Source organism: Galleria mellonella, unplaced genomic scaffold (genome assembly GCF_026898425.1).
Source record: "Galleria mellonella isolate WM207_F2 unplaced genomic scaffold, CSIRO_AGI_GalMel_v1 utg182, whole genome shotgun sequence".
NCBI lineage: Eukaryota > Metazoa > Arthropoda > Insecta > Lepidoptera > Pyralidae > Galleria > Galleria mellonella.
Window position 1 is genome coordinate 2,256,500 of NW_026442023.1, and position 21,738 is coordinate 2,278,237.

The 21,738-nt window shown below is 31.8% G+C and overlaps 1 protein-coding gene across 2 annotated transcripts in view; it reads left to right on the forward strand.

Annotated features, from left to right (window-relative positions):
• The window catches only part of LOC113513007 (G-protein coupled receptor moody-like), a 159,396-nt gene that overhangs the window by 42,932 nt on the left and 94,726 nt on the right, over positions 1–21,738 (forward strand). The gene's annotated exons all lie outside the window — the stretch shown is intronic.

The following is a 21,738-nucleotide window of genomic DNA, read 5'->3' on the forward strand; positions in this document are numbered from 1 at the left end:
TATTCTGTCAGTTAGCTTATTTACCATTTTAAGTTAGATAAACAATGTACTAATGAATGGCTTTTAAATATTTAGATGCATAATTTCTATTAACAGTATGGTCTAAAGGTTGCTTTAAACAAGTTCAAGTTTACGAGTACCATTTTGTTAATAATTTTTAATTATTTTTCTGAACGCCTAGTATCTTTTTTTTTTTTTTATTTTTTTTTTTATGCAACTTAGAATGACAAACAAGCTGACGGCCCACCTGATGGAAAGTGGTAACCGTCGCCTATAGACATGAGCAGTACCATGGACATAGCAGACTATACTGTTTCACCCATGATACCCCCCATGCGTTGCCATTCCTGAGGACTCAGGTGTTATTCCTCTGTACCCTGTAAATTCACGCCATATCCCACCCTTCAAACCGAAACACAGTCATGCAAACACAACTGCTTCACGGTTGAAACACGAATGGGACAGAGGTGCCCAAGCAATCGACTTTTGTACAAAGTCTCCCTCTTGCAAAAGTCTATAACATTGGTTATTTAATCAGAATTATTTTGTTTAATTCTGCTACCGTTAGTATGTGTGAGACTGCCAACATTCGAAGATAATAAACTAATGGTAGCGGAATTAAACAATTAAACAATAATAATTCTAATCAAATAACTAGTTATTAAGTGGTTCACTGTGAAATAACTAACCTATTAACAGTTATTAGATAATATACACAGTTAAATATAGCTTGCTAATGCAAAACCTTTCAAATACGAAGAAGCATTTCTTTGTTGTAATTTAAATAGCAAACGATAATTATACACTGTATTTCGTGGGAGAATAACCCATAAAGCTCTGTTATAACGATTAGTATACACATGTGAATTATACAAGGGCTTCACGCACAAGCAACAAGATAAAAGAGCGGGCAAATGTAAAAACAAAAAAATAACAGTTATTTCATTTGGTTTGAGTCATTGTACTACATAAATATAATGTAATCCTTCTTTTTGTTTTTGGGTTTTATAAATTATCCATAATATTGTAAACATCCTCTTACCGTTTTAACAACTCAAGTCATGAAACTTGGCATAATTTTTTTATCCTGATCGCGCAGATAAAGTTGCGAGCAAGAACTAGTTTATACTAAAATTATAAAGAGGAAAAATTTTATTGTTCGTTTGTAATAGATAAATTCAAAAATTACTATGCCGATTTTGAAAATATTTTCACTTACAGAAAGCTACATTATCAGCAAGTAACATAGGCTATGTATTATTTACGAAAATTCTATCCGTGCAAAACGGGGCCCCATAACTAGTAAATAAATAAACCAGACATAAAGTTTTTATAATGATAAATGATAATAATGATTCTGCCAAACATTTCGATGGTTGCGATTTTAATCCTTGGATAATACAATTTTATCTTTCATAAATATGTCTGTACCCTTATTAGCCTGAACGTTTACTATTTTGTATCTATAGACAAAAATTAATTTGACATCTACTAACGTAAGTAAACTCCACTAATTGTAATAAATTAACATTTTGACATTCCGTTCCACAAAGAAAAATCGATTTCAATTGTGACAAAACCATATAAGTTATATTCGTTTTTTTTTATGCCAAATTCGTATTTTTGTTTATGCCAAAATCGGACCAATAAATGGGGTTTAACATTTCGTTCGTCATACATCCTATCAAAAAAGTCCAAAGGAACAATATTTAACATTTTTAATATTTCTAAACGGCATGTATTATGTAATTTTAACATCAAATTTGTGTTTCGTTTGGCTCCGAAATTTCGGAAAACATTTCATGGTAGGGCCATTTCAGGTTGTGAAAGTCGGTTCAGTAATAAGCTTCAGAATTGGTGAAGATATCCCGTAATATGAACGACGAAAAAAAAAAACAGAAAAATTGAGAATTAGCTACATTTTAACTTTGCCTGAAAACGATTTAATGTCTCATTTAAGTACATTTTCTCGTTTTTAAATAATCCACATACTTTTCTTTATTTTATTGATTTATTTATTTATTTTGAAGAATAATAAAAAAAAATAAATAAATAAATAACATCGACTCTACTACATGTTGATAGTTTATCTAGAGAAATAACTGTATAAATATAAATAGAACATAATACTACTATAATACAAAAATGTCACAAAATATAGAGACGAATTGAAAATCCCCTTTTTAAAGTCACTTAATAAAGACGTTCTCATTGCACAAATTACAAGAGACGATCGCGAAACGAACCGCCCCGGGGATTAAATAGCTCAAACACGACTCTACACTTAAGTCGCAATGTAAATTTTATTTACAAAAGTCAGATTCCTCGTTCCTATAAAGCTTAGGTATTTAGTATACTTGGGTTACATCTAGATAAAGAGCGTTCAATACTTCGATTAAAAGAGATGATTATTTTTTTCATTATATTAATACTTATACTAGCTGTTGCCTACGACTTTGTCGTATACGCTTGGTGTCGTGTTAATACCCATTCTCGTTGCCCTTTAAATTGAAATTTTAAATATTCCATTTTTACGTTATAAAATAAACCGAAATTCCAAATTTCAGCTTTCTAAACTTAATAGTTTTAGCTGTATATTGATAGTAAATCCGGACAAATGATTTTATAAGTATAGATAGGGCATACTACTATTATAATACATACATAATTTCATTCATTCATTCATTCATACTATTTGTACTATACAATTGGTGTGTTTGCGTGACATTAAAAACAGTCATTATCAAATCTTCTTATAACTGACTTTTATTATAAAAGTCGTTGTTTTATTTCTTTATATTTAGATGCTATTAGCAGTTTCCTGTGATTTCACTTGCATGAATCAGTATATAAAGTGTCCTATATACTTTTTATAGTATTTTATTTGTCATTCTTTAAATTGATATAACTTTTTTATGAACGAATTGAAATAAAACAAACACTAAATATTAAGTGGAGCAAACTGCAACGTATTAGTGAACATCGCATCCAAATTTCTGAGACTAGCGTACACAAACATACAGACAAAAATCATAAATATCATTGTTTTGGATTCTATTGCGTTCATAAAGTCCTATATAATATTTTTTCTTATATATTTTCCATATACAGATAGCTACGAGTTACGATATTATTATATGTATTGATATCTAATTAATATTATAAATACAGAAGTTTGTAGTAATAGATCCATCCATATGTTTGTTACTCAACTGTTTTATTGTTGTAAGTGTTTTGTTGTTGTAGTGTTTGTAAAACAACTAAATGGATTCGAATGAAATTTGGTAAACAAGTAAGTTATATCATAACATAGTACATAGGATACTGTATGTAATGAGAGCGGGCAAAGCTATGGAAAATTGCTAGTATTAAATATTATACTTTAAGAATTTTGTACACTGATTATAGATTGAACATAATAAAAATTTACAGCATCGTTTATTTATACTAAATAGTAGGTATGAACAATAAACGATGCACAACCAATAGCTCGGCTGACCGTATTCTGTGGCGTTTTTTAACACTCGGCGCTCCATCTATACGTGTATAGTGCATGACCTGAATATGCATTAATTTCATTTTACGCAGTGCAGTAAAATCTGTACACAATGACCGCGTTTTTAACTTTTTGTCGCTGGAAAAGCATTTTTTAAATTATCTCTGCATTTAGGAGTTATTTTTCAAACATTTAATGTCGCGTGTCGTAAATATGTAGTACGCAATCGTCTCATCGGATCTCAATAAATATGCGTATGGCTGTCACAGCATGTTATAAAATGTGCATCTTTATTGCAATTGTTCCAATTGCGTATTTTTAGTTTGTCATAAATGGAAATAAATAATTTATTTATATACTAACTATAAATAACTACCTGCTTTTTCCTCGCAAATATATATTATTATCTCTAGTAAGTACCTATTTACTAAGAATTGAACAAATATTTAAGTATTAGAAAATTTATTATACATTTAATATGACTTGATATATTTTTCCTGAATTCAAAGTAGTATTTTCTTATAATATTTTCTTTTACTTTTTGTTTATAATATTAAATTAATAGCATTACAAATATAGAAATAGATTTTCATATTTGATGTTTATATTGCGTGTGGTACCGGCGTAGAACCCCTTTCTTTCCCCCTGAGTGTCATAAGAAGTGACTAAGGAAACTTAATAGTCGAGAAATGGGTAACAGTGTCCCTCTTAAAGCATGATCAACCTGCTTGCCAAGCATGGCAACTACTAGCAAAACTCCTCAATAGAGAGAAGTTTATCTTATTATTATTATGTTCAGCAGTTAACAATTAACGTCTAATATGGCATATATATATATGTTGCTATAATTATGTCACATATTTTTCACCACATCTGCCCTTCATACGCTTTCTGTTTTTACCTAACGCTTAGCTGGTAGAGAATACCATATGGCATTAAGCTCGCCATTTGTACAAAGTTTTATCGTGCAATAAAGAACAAATAAATAAATATATACTTGGGTTAAAAAAACTTTGTAATTAAACAATAATTGCGTAATTTACATTCTCTGTGATGATTCAACTAACAACATATTATCTACTATATATCTGTATGATAGTACCATGTAAATAGCTAGCTTCAAAGTTCTAATTAAATCATAGAACGTATGATTTGCACAATAGCTCGTTTCACGTTTACAAGATTCGAGACACTAATTCAAATCACGTTAATTACCTCGTCACATTCAATACAACATCGCTCAGCCTGTAATTGAAATATTGTAATAATGAATGTACACGATTATAGTAACATTACACTATAGGTATACTAACCAATAGATGGAATTGTGTTCTAATGTCTTAATTTTATTACTCCACTAGACTCGCTCTTGTTCTATTTTTTCTGACTATTATATAAGAGGGATCCTCTTACTGTTTTAATAAGTAATCGTAAAGTTGAAATCAATATCGTTCCAAATTCAATTTTTAGAATTTTTATATGTCATCATTGCAGAGCTATTAATTGTCAAAAACGTCAAAAATGATCAGGGATAGGCAGTAGCGTCTCTCTTAAAACGTTACCAAAAGCGTAACTCTGGTTACCAACTCGCTTACCAAGCGTAACAACTACAAGGAAATCTTCACTTTTGGAGGAGACCTGTGTTCAGCAGTGGGCAGTAAATTGATGCTATAATGATGATGATGATATCCTGACAAGAAATTAAACATTTGAAATCTTAATATGAAAAAATCGACACATCAACCTTAAATAACTATTCTTAAAGACGTTTATGGATACTATGCTTTGTCTAATGTATATCTAAACTAATTATATAGAAGCTATGTTTTTTTTTATTGGGTGAAAATTTTTTTTATACAACTTAGAATGACAAACAAGCTGATGGTCCACCTGATGGAAAGTGGTAACCGTCGCATATAGACATGAGCGGTATCATGGATATAACAGAGTATACTGTTTCGCCCATAATACCTCCCATGTGTTGCTATTCCTGAGGACTCAGATGTTATTCCTCTGTACCCTGTAAATTCACGCCATATCCCACCATTTAAACCGAAACACAGCAATGCAAACACAACTGTTTCACGGTAGAAACACGAATGGTACAAAGGTACCCAAGCAATCGACTTTTGTACAAAGTCTCCCTCTGGTAATGGGTGAAAATGACATGGTAACCTCGCCTGCGCTATCGGTATACACTGGCGGGGTACCAATGAGAGGTAATGAAGAAAGGCAGGTCAGTTAGCCCATCATGACGAATTCAACGATAAATTAGTCACGATAGTTTCCAGGGAAAATCGCGTGGAGGTCAATCTGATAAGGTATATTGACAGCAGTGGGGACTAACCTCCCCATTACTAATAATCCCTTTCCCCCAAACTAAAAGCTATGTAAGATCAGCAAAGCCTATAAGCGGTTGCCAACCCGCCTACTAAGCGTGAAAACTACTGGCAAAACTCCCCTTATGAGGGAGGAAAGGGATTGTTAGTAATGGAGACTGAGAGTCCCATTGCTAGCAATATACCCAACCAGGTCGACCTCCTCACGGTTTTCCCTGGAAACTATCATGGTTAATTCCTGATGAATTCATCATGATGGCCTTCACTTGTTCTCCGCCAACGTATCCCGTTAGCGCAGGCGGGTTTACCATACCATTTTCACCCATCAAAAAAAACTTCCCTTATGAAGAAGGCCTATGTACAGCATTGGACAGTTAACGACTGATATAATAATAAAATATGTTAGAAATGATATTATATTGTGATTTGACATATAATACAAAAACCTTGGACCCTGTTTCGTTTTATTATATTACGATATTACGAAATGACAAAGAGACTGACAGCCCACCTAATGGACAGTGCTAAACGATGCCTGTACACATTAACGTATATATATTCTCGTATAATATGTAACAAAAAAAATAGTCCTACTAATATTATAAATGTGAAAGTTTATAAAGATGTATAGAAATTTAATTTTTTGTATGTTTATTACTCAATCACGCCTAAACGGCTGGACGGATTTTAATTTAATTGGGTACACGGATAGGTTACTTCTTTTCATTTAACAGTTTTCTCTTGTCTATGCAAATAATTCATGTATGTTCTTCCAGCCAGCTCTATCCCAGGCCATATCCTTGACCTCTCTATACGACATGACACCTAGTGTTTCGTTTGTCTGTCCCATGTAGTAATTCCGCGGTCCTCCCGTTCCTATTTAGCCCTCTACTTTTTCTTCCACTATGCTCTTTAAAAAATCGTCATGTCGTATAACTAACGTCGTATACGACATGACATGACTACGTGGGACAGATAAAGGAAACACTAGGTGTCATGTTGTAAGCGACGCGTTCTGTGCCTCAAAACTCAATAGTTTGTCTATGTTATTGTCTATGCGTGCGGTCGTTTAAACTTATAATCGGCGCAACGGACGCCACGCCCAGTCTGCACCTAGATACGATCGACACCACACGTCTATTTATTTATTACCTGTAATTAACGATTAAAAACGTAAAATAATATCCAATTGTTAAAGTCTTCGTTTTCTTGCCATCATTCGTAACCTACCATATTCCATACCATACACATGTCATATAGGGAGGTCAAGGATATGGCATTTTGGCTCTTCTATTCTCTATTGTTTTTTATTATGTTCGTTTCTCATTCACTCTTTTCAAGACTTCCTCATACGTTACTTTTCTGTCCAGCTTATCCTTTCCATTCGTTGTATATAGGGTAGATTACATCTTAACGTAATATATTAGTTACATATTTAATGAACTGATGCATGTAAGTAAAGCTAGGGGACATGACTAATGTTTCGTATAAATAACGATCCCCTGTTATAATAGTGATCCCATAAACATTGACTTGACAATTTTTAATGACACTTAGGTGGTGAATAAAATGACGGCCCACTTAATAAAAAGGGGTAACCGTCGCTTATAGATATGAATAGCATCATAAAAATCATAAAATACAGTGTCTATGGTAATGGTAACCCTCATGCGTAGTCATTATTGATAACTGAAGCGTTATAATTTTATAGCCATATAGCCACCCTTTAAATTGAATCACAACTATGCAAATATAGCTGCTTTATGACAGAAATACGAGTAGGACAGAATGAATGAATTAATGAATATTTATTTACAAGAAACATCGTAAGTATATCACTGTTAACAATAGGGATATACATTTTCCGCCATAAATAAGCATGCAAAATTTAAAAATCTAAAAACGATAAATGTTGATTGAATTAAGCATTAAAACAGTAATGTTATAAGAAAAAATATATAAATATATCAAATATAATTTCATATATCAATTTGCTGTTTATAATTCCTGGACTAGATTATGATGTATTCTAATAAGCTCGACGAAGGAGGTAGCCAAACGGATGGCTTTGCTTCGATTACTTGTTTTACCAGAGGGAGACTTTGTAAAAAAGTCGTTTGCTTGGGTACCTCTGTCCCATTCGTGTTTCATCCGTGAAGCAGTTGTGTTTGCATGGCTGTGTTTCGGTTTGAAGGGTGCGATATGGCGTGAATTTACAGGGTACAGAAGAATAACACCTTAGTCTTCACGAATGACAACGCACGGGGGGTATCATGGGTGAAACAGTATACTCTGTTATGTCCATGGTACTGCTCATGTCTTTAGGCGACGGTTACCACTTTCCATCAGGTAGGCCGTCAGCTTGTTTGCCATTCTAAGTTGTATAAAAAAAATGTGTGGATATTCAAATTCCCAATCTGTAATTTTTTTTCAATGGATGATGAAATGGAATGTTACCCTGCCTGCGTTATCGGTATACACGGGCGGGACATCAGTGAGTAATAATAGGTGAAGATGAAGTAGGTCAGTTAGCCCTCCGTGACGAATCTAACAATAAATCAATCACGATGGTTTCCAGGGAGAACTACGAGGAGGTCGACTTGACAGGGTATATTACTAGCAATGGGGCTACTAATCCGCATTACTAACAATCCCTTCTCACCCCCACAATTGGTACATAACGCGACGTGGTACGATGTGTAGGGTAAATACAGGGACAAAAATAGTAATAATGTGAAGGTAGCCGAAGAAACTGCACGAGCTGCCAGAAAAACATGCCATTTCATTCAGTACTGTTGTAACCGCGACGTGATGCAACCCAAGTCAAAACTTCTACAAAATTAAATCAGGCATATATCTCTAGTATAGTGTTATTTTATCAGTGATACTATTCACTTGTAATTACGTCGTGTTAATTCCCAAACGTGAATTTAAAATACGTGAACAACGTAAATCTTTATTATTAACTATGTGTCAATACATTTTGCTCAAATAGTTATACCTATACAGAAATTGTTCAAGGCTTTTTAAGATTTTCTGAGATAAACAACGAGTCATCTTTAAAATAAACAATGAAAGATATTGCATTGTGGAGAACCCACATTGTTTACCATTGACTTGTTAGCTAGTTCAAACCTATCTACCCGTGGGTGCCACTACGTAGATGCAGCAACAAAATAAAAACAAGTAAAAATAGTTAAAATAAACAAATCTGATCTAATCCATCACCACAATCTCAGAATGATGGAAATACGTACAAAACTAAGCTTTATTGTTGTATTTTTATGCAATCTTTTGTTTATATATTTCAATTTAATTATTAATAAAATACAATATGCTTTGAACGTACCAAATTCTATTAGCCACTTGTTGTATTATAAATGGAGTTTGGTAATATATTTCATTTAAGTTTATTACTAACCTTCGTATAAAATGTTAGATGTTAAAAAAGAATCCAAGGCAAAGACGAGCTATCGAGCTCGAAATTACTTTGAAATAAATTATCAACAATCGGGCAACATTTAACGACAAAATTACCTAATGCCATCCCTAAAGAGCCTCATACCTTACAGCCTAAATAGTCGCGTACAACGCGGTTTCAGAGATGTTTTCTCCCACGAACACTCAGGTTATAGAATGAGCTCCCTGCCGAGATTTTCCCAAGAGACTACAGCATGGGGTTCTTCAAAAGGAGGGCAAAGAGGTTTCTTCAGGGTCGGCAACGCGCGGATAATACCTCTGGTATTGCAGGCGTTCATAGGCTACGGTAACCGCTTACCATCAGGTGGGCCGTATGCTTGTTTGCCACCTCAGTGGTATAAAAAAAAAAGAGCACCCATAGAAATATAATATCACAGATACTTGCTTTTCTTTATATCTACTACTACGGTGGCAAACAAGCATGATAATGAACTATTCTTAATCTATATCATGCACAAATTCATTTGTAAATAATACTCGTGAAATGAAGTTCACCCAAATACTGATGATTTTTACACGTTTTCTCCGTCCATAGATAAAGAATAGGATCTACGTTCCCAATATATTTTACAAGGATAATGGATATAGCGTCTATAATAATGAATAGGGAATAATGTTTGCAAAACATAACTATGCGTAAGAAATAAAATGTATAATTGCTCAGCATATGCTGTTTATTTTGTTATGCAAATCGGAAAATTATAATTATTCATTTGAAAATAATTCAAAGAAAAAATGAATAAAGCAAATAATTTATAAATATATTTATTACATTATTTTTACACCACATATATTATATTTGTATACAATTCCTCTAGATACTTTCTCCGTTCGGCTTTTCAAAGTTGAGAGGAAGTAATCTCTTTAAGGGATAAGTCCGCCTATGTACATTTTCGTTATATCCTATATCAAAAGTGAATATACATAAGCATATAAATAAATATAGATTTTACAATACAGCCCAATACTAGATCAATAACTATTATTATTTACAATGATAATGTAAGAGATTCCTCAATAACTGTATTTTAAAACTTTTTAATATGTCCAATGTAAAGTACGTACAATAAACATATAAAACAATGAATAGGAATGAAGTAATGTCTTAAATTCATATACAAAATAATAATAATTTAGTAACAATTTTTCAAAATACCTTAAAAAAATGTTAAAACAAAGAATCTTTCCAAGTTATAATTTTATCGGGACTGCATCAATTTAATCTAATTTCCATTGTCAAATAGGATTATTTAAATTATTTAAATTATTCTCCAAATCTTACAAATTTATAAAATAACAATGTAAATTGATAATGATAATGCATTGTAAGCGAAATAAGTGAGCGGAATAGAAGTTGATTGTACTGGCTTTATTTAAATACGTTAAGGAATTTATCTCAATATAAATCAAGCTAAATTATAACGATTTGGCGGAGTTACAGAGATCTTATTTTCATGCTAATTCGAAGCCTTTGGTGAAAGGTGAAAGGTGAAATGTCTAAACGTCTAAACGTTTATGATTTATTTATTTGATTAAGATTTAATTAGTGCCAATCTTTTCTATTTATAAATTATTATAAATATTATAAAGGATTATATAATAATTTTATATAAATTATTATATAATCCTTTTCCATGTTCTTCTCAATAATTAATATATTATTAGTGAAGACTAGCGATGATGATTTTTTTATACCACGAAGATGGCAAATAAGCATACAGCCCGTCTGATGGTAAACGATCACTGTAGCTTAACGACGCCTACAACACACGGGTGTCACGTACGCGTTGCCGACCCTAAAGAAACCTTAATATACCCTTTTTGAAGAACCCCATACTGTAGTGTCTATGGAAAACCTTGGTAGTAAGCTCATTTCACAACCTGAGCATTAGTGGGAGAAAAAATCTCTAAAACTACACTTTACACGACCATATAGGCTCTAGAATGTGAAAGTGAACTCCCTGTTGATGGCGAGCTATACGATGGTAGAAAATTGCTGTGGACATCATAATAAATAATTTCTCTAATTACAGTCCGTTGTACAAACGCACGCAAAGTGAGGTAAAATCTCTCCTAAGGTTTCGATACCGCTTGCAAGTCTGGGATCATCGACAATTCTCATAGCTCGTCATTGCATTGAACCCTTCGAAGGGTTCAAGCTGGTATCTAGATGTTCCCGCCTATAAATGACAGCAATACCCTATGTGGGGCCGTATTTGCCATTTATAAAGCATTAATTGTTGATTTATTGAGCCATTGTACAAAAGTGTAGTCCGTCGTGAAGCTATTGCGTTTGCATGGCTTTGTTTCGGTTTGAAGGGATATAGCAATGAAATTACGAGATACAGAGACATAACACCTTAGTCCTAAGGGATGGCAACGCATAAAGGGTATCATGGGTGACACAGTATACTCTGTTTTGTTCATAGTACTGTTCATGTTTATAAACGACGATTACCACTATTCATCAGGTAGACATTCCTTTAGCTTGCCATTTTAAACTGCGTAAAAAACAACGAACGCTCTCTTAAAAGAGTCTCATAAATTTCATACTTACTTTATTATGCGTTTACTTAAGATCTTCCCCTCTTCGATTTCTTTTTTCGCCAGTTTAAAAATATAAATGGATATTCCACATATTTTTTCAAGTCACATAAAAAGTAATGAAAGGAGCGAAAGATTAAGTGCAAGCCATTTCTGCGTATAACCGAACGCAATTTACAGAGCAATACACGAAAATGATGAAGTGGTCATAAAAGGGATGTTATGGGCAGCATGCACGGAAACCCTGGCCTGGAATCCCCTCAATTTCCTAATGGTTTCATAACAAATGTCATCGGTAGGTTTAGATAGACTTGTGGGACAATAGGTCCATTATTGCCTGATTATGTTCTACATAATGGACGTCCCATTTAATGTGTTGTGGTGGCAATTCAGACTTGTTTATTGGCCTACTAGGCGTGCATGTGGCTTATAAAAGTAGTCTATGTCCATTTCCATGCCAAATGCTATATGTATGTATTTAAAGATAATCATGTTATGTCATAAATAAATAGCAATATATTACACACACACATACATCGCGCATGTCATACATTGAAATAGGTATGAACATTTTTTTTTTAAATGGATGATAATGGATAGGTAACCCCACCCGCGCCATCGGTATACACCGGCGGGGCACCAGTGAAGAATGATAGGTGAGGATGAAGTAGGTCAGTTAGCCCATCGTGACGAATTCAACAAGAATTGTTCACGATGCTTTCCAGGGGGAACCACGTGGAGGTCGACCTAATAAGGTATATTGCTAGCAATGGGATTGTCAAACTCCATTGCTAACAATCCTTTTCCCCCCTGTTAGGGTATATTGTAGGTATGAACATTCGTAATGCCAATTCATCAATCAGTTTATACAAGTTTACGAGTACTTTTAAATTTGCTCTTTTTCAGTACGTTGTCTTTTTGGTCAATATATTTCTATCTAGTATGACCCTTTCATCATTTCCACTATTTATACATACTCAATAAATCTCTTTCGAATTTTTCTTTTATCTATCCAAATGGCTAAATGACTGTAACATCCCATTTTTCAAGTCTCTCAGTCGACGCTTCTTCAATCACACTATTTGTCACTCTGTTTCATATTACGCTACATATTTAATAGCTCTGTTTTTTACTTTTACATCTTTAATATTATGTTTTGAGTATTTAAATCAGCATGTGGAAAAATTAGAAGATACATTCTTTCCCACTTTCTTTCGATATTCAAATTCCTATGTACTTGTATAAACTAAAAATATGTGTATAACTAATTAGCACGTAGATAGGCAAAGATATTTAAATTTAGAATTCAAAACATTTCTATTCATTTAGGCTTGTTTAAAAGCACTTTTATTTTTTTAAAGCTTTTTTTTTTTAATCTGCTACAAGATTTCGAATGTTATTATCTACTGAGAAAAGCCCGCAAGTAACTTGATAGTTGCTTTTTTAAATCTCGTTAACATATGTATACATACATTTATACACATAGATTTATTTAAATTTTACTTTATTACTAGGTATACCCCACGGCTCATATTAAATATTATAAATATGAACGTAAGTAAATATTTATAATATAATAATAATAAACTCTTTATTGCGCACAAACGAGATGTATACAAGGAGTATTTATACAGAATATGCATATAAAAAGGCAGCCTTATTGCTAAAAGCAATCTCTTACAGACAACCTGGTATAAATATATATATTTTTCGTAAATTGTAAATTCTATTAATATGATAAATGCAAAAAATTGTAACGATGGATTGTAGGATAGCTGAATGATTGTTACTCCTTTACGCAAAAACAACTGATCGAATTTAAATAACATTTGGTACACGGGCAGGTTTTATCCTAACTTAGCATATAGGATACATTATGTACTGATTCATGTGGGCAAAACTGCAGGATATAGCTAGTGTAAAATGTTTTGAAAATATTTGTATTTAGTTTTATTTATCTACCTACAATTTTCAAAATAATAGCTAAATATTTTTCATAATAACTTTCCTATAGGGAGTCCCGGCGCGTCCTACTTAAAACCAACAACATAATGGGTATATTTTAGCAAATACGAAGCGAGTAATTTTCGTTATAAAAATAAAACAGTAATAATTCTAAATAGAAAAATCCATCATTAAGAGTATTTACAGTTTGTTGAGTTCTAGAAGATTATTGCCATTTTCTCTCTTTGTCGTACAAATTTGAATTGATTGAGTAACTTTAAAAAATAAAATTTACATTTCAAATATTACAGCTAATTTATTATCAGAGACTCTTATTTCATTTTCTATTCAAATAAAATTAGTAAATAAGATATATTTCTTATTATGGATGACAATATAATGGTAACCCTACACTAACAGTATACCACCATTGAGGAAGAGTAGGTGTGAATGAAATGGTAGATCAGTTAGCTCATCGTGATGAAGACACCTGAAATTCAGCACGATAGTTGCCAGGAGGGACCACGTGGAGGTTGACCTGACTAGATATATTGCTAACAATAGGACTGGTAGTCCGCATTACTAGCAATCTCTTCCCCGCACTGATGAATGGTGTCTCGGTGCAGACAAATGTAATGTGGGGTGACCTCCGGCGAAATAGCATACATTATTTTAGTTTCTAATAAATACGACTATTATTTATTTATTTATAACAGTTATTGTTTATTTATGACATTAAGAGTGTCGCTGGATGCAAGTGGCGTAAAAACATATTATACATATATATACATATATATATATATATATATATATATATATATATATATATATATATATATATATATATATATATATATATATATATATATACATATATACATATATATATACATATATATCATGATCATCAAAGTCAGTGTGTAATAATAAGTAATAGAATAAAGCAGCAACAAAAAAAAACTAAAGAAAAAATCTAAAATATCAAGTCTCTCGTGAAATAAACAGAAATAACTATATAAATCCCATCAAGTTTTGTTATTCATTACCGTCAAATAAACGTAAGTACTAATTTAATATTTTCTTTTATCCCGAAAACACTGACAAGTAGGTATCTATAAGTTTCACCATAAACTAAAGAGTAAACAATACGCTAATATAACATAGGAAATAGGATTGTCAACTTTAGGTAAACGTATAAAAGGGCAATTTTATTTGCACAAGTTATATCAACCTTGTTTTGGATATACGAAAAAAATGGAAATTGTATGTGATAAAAAGTGATCCCTTTAGTAAGTGAATCATATAAATATTATAGCACTATATATCGTTGAGTACTTTATATGATGCGTCCATTTATTGTGATGGACCAACTGGGCCCGTAACTTATTAATAGATAATATATTTATACTAATACTTACACTGGTTATATAAAAGAATTCCTGTGTGGTCCCAGCATAGAATAGACGTAGCGCGTAGCAGTCGTAGCAATTAAAGGCAAACCCCTTATAAGGAAGGCTTGATGATATATATATAAACTTATGAAAGAAGTACAAAATGTTCACACTTATAAGAATTCTAAATTCCACCAAGTGTCAACGATCTCCAAAGTCAACAGAATAAAAAATTACTATACATTTATTCTAATGATCTTCGTTTCTGTTACATCATTATATTGATACTTTATTGCTCTGTACAGTGACGTTTCGTGAAGATCGGAATCCTCTAAATCAGGATAAATCCGCGACAATCCAGACAGATGGTACTCCTATGACCCCAATGTACACATGACCCTAATCCGTCTCGCTTATAGGGGTTTTAAACGTCTATTTGACCCATGAAAACTGACGGTTCTTTTGTGTGATATATGAACAAATTGGTTTATAAAAGACTTTAACCTACTAAGGTCAACTTTAAAACCTAAGTTTGTCAATTTTTTATACAATTGAAAATGACAATCAAACTGACAGCCGACCTGATAAAAAGTGGTAACCGTTGCCTATAGTTAGTAAGAGTTTCATGAACGTCACAAAATACACTGTGACATCCGAGATACTGCTAATGCGTTGCAATGCGTCTAAACTAGCACTATAACCTCTTAGGACAAGATTGACCTTAAACGTGTATTTACAGGGTACAGAGGAATAACACCTGAGTCCTCAGAAATGGCAATGCATGGGGGGTATCATGGGCGAAACAGTACACTCTGTTATGTCCATGGTACTGCTCATGTCTATAGGCGACGATTACCACTTTCCATCAGGTGGGCCGTCAACTTGTTTGCCATTCTAAGTTGTATAAATAAAAAAAAACTTTAATGTTAGTGATTATAACCCTAAGAATATTAGTTAAGTGAAGTAAAAACTCAAGAAATAATCCTTACTAATATTGTAAGTGTGAAAGTGAGTGTCTGTTTGTTTGTTACTTTATAACGTCTTTGTAGCTTAACAAATCGCTATGAAATTTGGTATACACGTACTATATGGGATAGAGAATTATATAAGCTATTTTTTATTCCAGTGATTAAACATATCTCGGCCACACGGTGTAAAGTCGTGGGTTAAACCTAGTAGGCATATAATTTAAAAAAAGAACAAAACTTTAGTTGATTTTATTTGAGCACTAGCATATTACTGGTCCTAATATCAAAAGCCACGTAGGTATTTATGTATATTAAAATTTATGTCTACTAATATTAAAAAGAAAAAGATTTTATTGTTTTTTTGTCAAAGATAGACTCAAAATCTACTCAATTCGAAGAAACAGACCGACGTGGACAGCGACATCATTTTTTAATATTTAGAGATAAATAAGTAACATTATATACTCTAAATTACCTAAAAGTTTTTGTAGATATACCTACGCAATTAGACCAAAATGAGTCCTTACATCTAAGTATGTAGACAGATATATATACCTTTATGTATGAGGACAGTATACGCTATAGTGTACAGTGTTCTCAATGATTCGATATGTTCTGAAGAGATATTAAATCGAGTATATAAACTAAGAGTACCTACTCTCAATTTCTGTATTCCTAGTATTCTCTCATACCTACTTGACAATGTCTGGAGTACCTAAATATGTATTGTATACGAGTGTACATTAGGATTTCCTTTTTTATTTATTTCTTCATATATATATACTTTAAATTTTAATATACATGTAAATATTTAAATAATAAAACATGGTTTTTGAGAGGAATGAAAGTTTTGCCAGATTATGATAGGAGATGAAAAAGTAGAGCAAGTGAGTGAGTTTCTATATTAGGTTCCATGGGAAGTGTGAAAAAAAGTGTTAACGACTGCTCTCGATTATTCAATAATGATAAAATTATATTGATTAGTAATATTCTGTTATTATTTTGACATTTTATAGACAAATTAGACAATGCCATATCAAGAATGAATGGAGATTTAAGCCAAATATCTTGAAAAATTTCAATTCAATATCGCAGCGTTAAATCGTGACAGATTTTTATGTATGTAAAACATAGGCTTCACCAAAAAAATAAACTTCAATAATGATAAAATTATATTGATTAGTAATATTCTGTTATTATTTTGACATTTTATAGACAAATTAGACAATGCCATATCTTTAAGCCTATCTTTAAAATTTCAATTCAATATCGCAGCTAAATCTTTTTTATAAGGGCCAACTTGAACTAATTTTTCAATAGATTTAAGACAAAATTATTATAATTTTAGATTATGATGGCCCATAAGGCAGCAATTTCACGAAACTATAAAATAAAATCACATTCAAATATTAGAAATAGATTTAGAGAAATTGCTCCACAGAATTGGCTCCAATACGTCTAGAGGTGATTTAAAATACATATTTGAATTTAGAACACGGAATCGTATGTCGTATGTAAAAATGTTATAAAATGAACAGTATTTTTCTCTGAGAAGTAAAAAGCTTTAATCATGACTAAACGGGCCAACATGGAAGTAAACTTTATCAGGTATAACATATAGGTACAAAATTTATAACATAAAAAAATATATAGGAAAATTAGATAAATAAAATGAGATCCTCCTACGTAGTTGTTGAAAAATCTATATTATCATCATTTTCAAATATTATAAGGCTGCGTAGGTGTTGATAAATCCTCAGCGTATCCTTCTTTATAATAGAATACATTAAATTGCATCCTACAACTCGGTCGTGTTATGAGAATTTAATATATCTTTACTAGCATAAGTTACATGAAGCGTTAGTCATACGTAGCACATTATTACTGTATTTCTCATAAACACATGCAGTTATGAGCAGTAATATCTTAGTTGAACGACGCTTTACTGCATTCCAGGGATCTTAAGACCGAATCCCATTCCTAAACCACTGAATTTTCAAATTCTTATTTATTTATTTATTCCTTAAGCTTTTTGAAGAGTGTGTTTCACAAAAAAACCGACTTCAGTTGTCTCAAAACCAATTATTTTGATTTAAAAACTAATCTACTGAACCAATTTGATTTAAAAATTATGGGGCCAATGTCTAAGTATATCCTTTTAAATAAAAAAAATCCAAGTTTGTAACTTATGCAGTTATGAGATAATAAAGAAAAAAAATCGGTCTAATGGAACCTTCTTCATTTTGAAGTCGGTTCGGAAACGCAGTATAATCCGGCTACTTCAATTACAAGAAATGATCAAAACGATTATATAATAAAAGAAAATAAATCAGAAATATATCTGTTTCGCTTCTGTCATATTAATATTTACATAGGAAGTCACTTTCGATAAATTTATCAATATACTATTGTTTTTGAGTGACTTTCAGTAAGTGGGTTGCAGTTCTGCCTAATTCCAGTGAACTTTATTAGTTCTAAATCTTCACAAAACTTGATGTTCCCAGAAAGTATTTTATACAATAATTCCTTCTACATTTTTGACATTCGACATTGATTTTTTTAAGGTCTCGGATATTTAAAACACAGTTCAAAGGTCAATTGTTCACCGAAGTTGGACTTAATTTAATGTAATGTTTTAATGCAATATTCTGTCGCAAGTAAAGCAACTTTTGACTGAAAAAAATAACATTTATTTATATGGTTGCTTCATTTGAATAATATACCTTTGGCAACAAAATATAAAATATGCTTAAAGTCATTACTTAGTGAGCAATAACTAAAATATTTTCCACACATTAAAATCATATTTCTTGAAACGACTCTTCTTTGTTGTTATAGAACTATAAATCTTTAAAATCATTTTCAAGGCTTATTCGTAACATTAGATGTTTCCAACTTTTTTATTTTCACTTTATAACAAATATTAAAGAACGTTATTATTCAACCCTAATCTATGTTTAAGTCGACACTGGATCTGTTAAATAAATTGCTGCCATTAAATATCCTTAAAAATTAAAACTCTTGGCGGACAAGTTTTTGTGAAGGATAGAAATAAGAAAGTTGCGGCTAAAACATTGCAGACAGTTGGTCCAGAATACCTATTAGAATAAGTAATATATTTTCTCTCGCATTTTGTCGACTTAACTTTCTTAATCCATTAGTCTTTTCTATGTAAATTATACTATTATATCAATAATAAAATCATATATATAAATAGTTAAAATGTATGTGTATAATATTTAAAGAACTAATATATAAAATATTTTATCTTGATGAACTCAGTAATCGATCTACTTAGATACTGCCTAATCCGAAAGGATTACATATTTGAAATTTTTAATATAACCTATAATAAACTTTTATGAATTGGGCATAAATTTAATAAGAAAGGATTTTATGACCCCGTATGAGATCGAAAGGTTAAGAGATTATTAATTTTTGGATGAAACTAAGTAGCACAGCTAATTTCTTATATGTTATCATGTAAGATGATATTATAATAAATAATATTTTGCTATGTATAAATAGCACTTTTAGTCATATCTATATATAAATGCACGACGGGAATTTTACTGTGTTGGTTGTTTCCAACCATTGCTACAACTTCATCCGGAAATTTTATTCAGGGGTACAGAGCTTTGCGCCCCTACTTCTGCCCGTACTGACGTCTCTTCGGACTCTGCGAGCTACACTACAGCCCGCAACGCGAGATAAGACGCTATGAATCAAAGCACCCTACGCCCCCTAAGGAAGATTACTAACTTGTAACTATGTTTGTCGTTTCCGACTAACATAGTAAGTTAATAAAAATCCCGTTATGCATGTATATAGTTATCGTTAAAAAATAAACACAACTTTTAAAAATAACTATAATCGTAATAAAATTTATGCCGAGATTAAATCAGAAGTAGATTAAAATCGTAACAAATTTTAGCGATATAACGGCTTAACCAATCACAATGTAATTTAGGATACACGTACACGAATGTATGGGATAGAAAAGAATATAAACTATGTTTTATTTCGGTTTGTGAATATATCCGCAGACGAAGTCACGGGTAGTATAAAGTAAGTACCATAAGTATAATATACAATAGCTTATACAAATAAAGAATTCTTAATATATAAATCCGTTGTCATGACGTTCATTCGTGCATTCAAAATCGCTCAACTACTTTAATAGAAGAGCAAATGTATGGAAATGTATGGAGACATTTTGATATTGAACGACAGTGTAATGTAGATCAAAATATGTCAAATTGCAATCTGACCTCGTAGGCGAAATAAAAATTACCGGTACCTACCACCATTTTGTTCCAATTTCAAAATATTCAACAACAATTTTTAGACACAAAGTGTAGTCATTAGTGCCCTCGCCGAATGAGTTAAAGCCTTAAGCCCGGATCGACGACCGGCGGAGGCAGATGTAATTTATCAACGAGTCCGGTGGCAAAACTCGGAGGGGAAAAATATCCCCGGGATCATAGTATGCATTGTACTCGTACTTTAGGATTGTTTATCCTGCAGATCTGGACTTGGGACAAATTTATCTCGTTTTTCACCCAAACAACAGTACAGTACATTTTATAGATATCATAAAAAGCTATGATAGAAGTAGTGATAAGTGATCACTTAAGATATTTTCTATATAAAAAAATCGATACTTGGTAAACTTAGTATTGGCTGATAATAAAGTAGATCCTGTCATTTGTAACAAATCTTAATTATTTTTTTTTAATTTTATACACCTATACAGTGTTAAACATACCATTATCTGGCAATCAACAATAAGACAAAAATACAAATGACAGTACGACATTTGTACCAGGAAGGTGGCAAATAAGCAAAAAAAAAGCCCATGTGATGTTAAATGGTTACTGTACCCTACAGGCGCCTGCTATTCTGGAGGTGTAATAATGATACAATAACAAATACACAATTACATTTAGCATCTTCCCATTTTAAGTTGGTTATAAAAAAATACGAATACTACAGCTGTCTTTTCAACATTTAAAAAAGGCGGAGTTGTTGCCACATAAATTCATCACTCATAAATTGATTTGAAAAATTCTTTTTTATCTAAATAAACATACATTTAAATTAGTGTTATAGAAATTTTATCAAAATCGATACAGTAGTTTAGTATTTAAATCAAATTAACTGATTTTCTTAAATAAAAATAATTGATTATGCCATGATTGAAGTCGGTTTTTTTTTGTGGAACGCAGAGTTAATATATGTTATTTATGAAACAATATCTGTTATATACCAGTAAATGGAGCTACACATTTCCGTGCCCTTTGTATTTAAATAAAAAAATATTTCTCCCTTTTAGTGTTCTATTTTTTTCCAATACATGATCAATATTACTTACAATCTTTGTATTTTGAATCCTCATGTTTAGCATCCTTTTCCTCGTCTCTAAAATAAATTCTAATTTTTAAATAAATTTTAAAAAGATCAAGGCAAAATAACTTCAACAACAACTCTGTTGGAATTCTGAAAATGCCAGTCAATGTAAAATAATTTAACTGATACTGAAATGTTTTGCGCGGTTATTTCAATGTTTGCTGTTT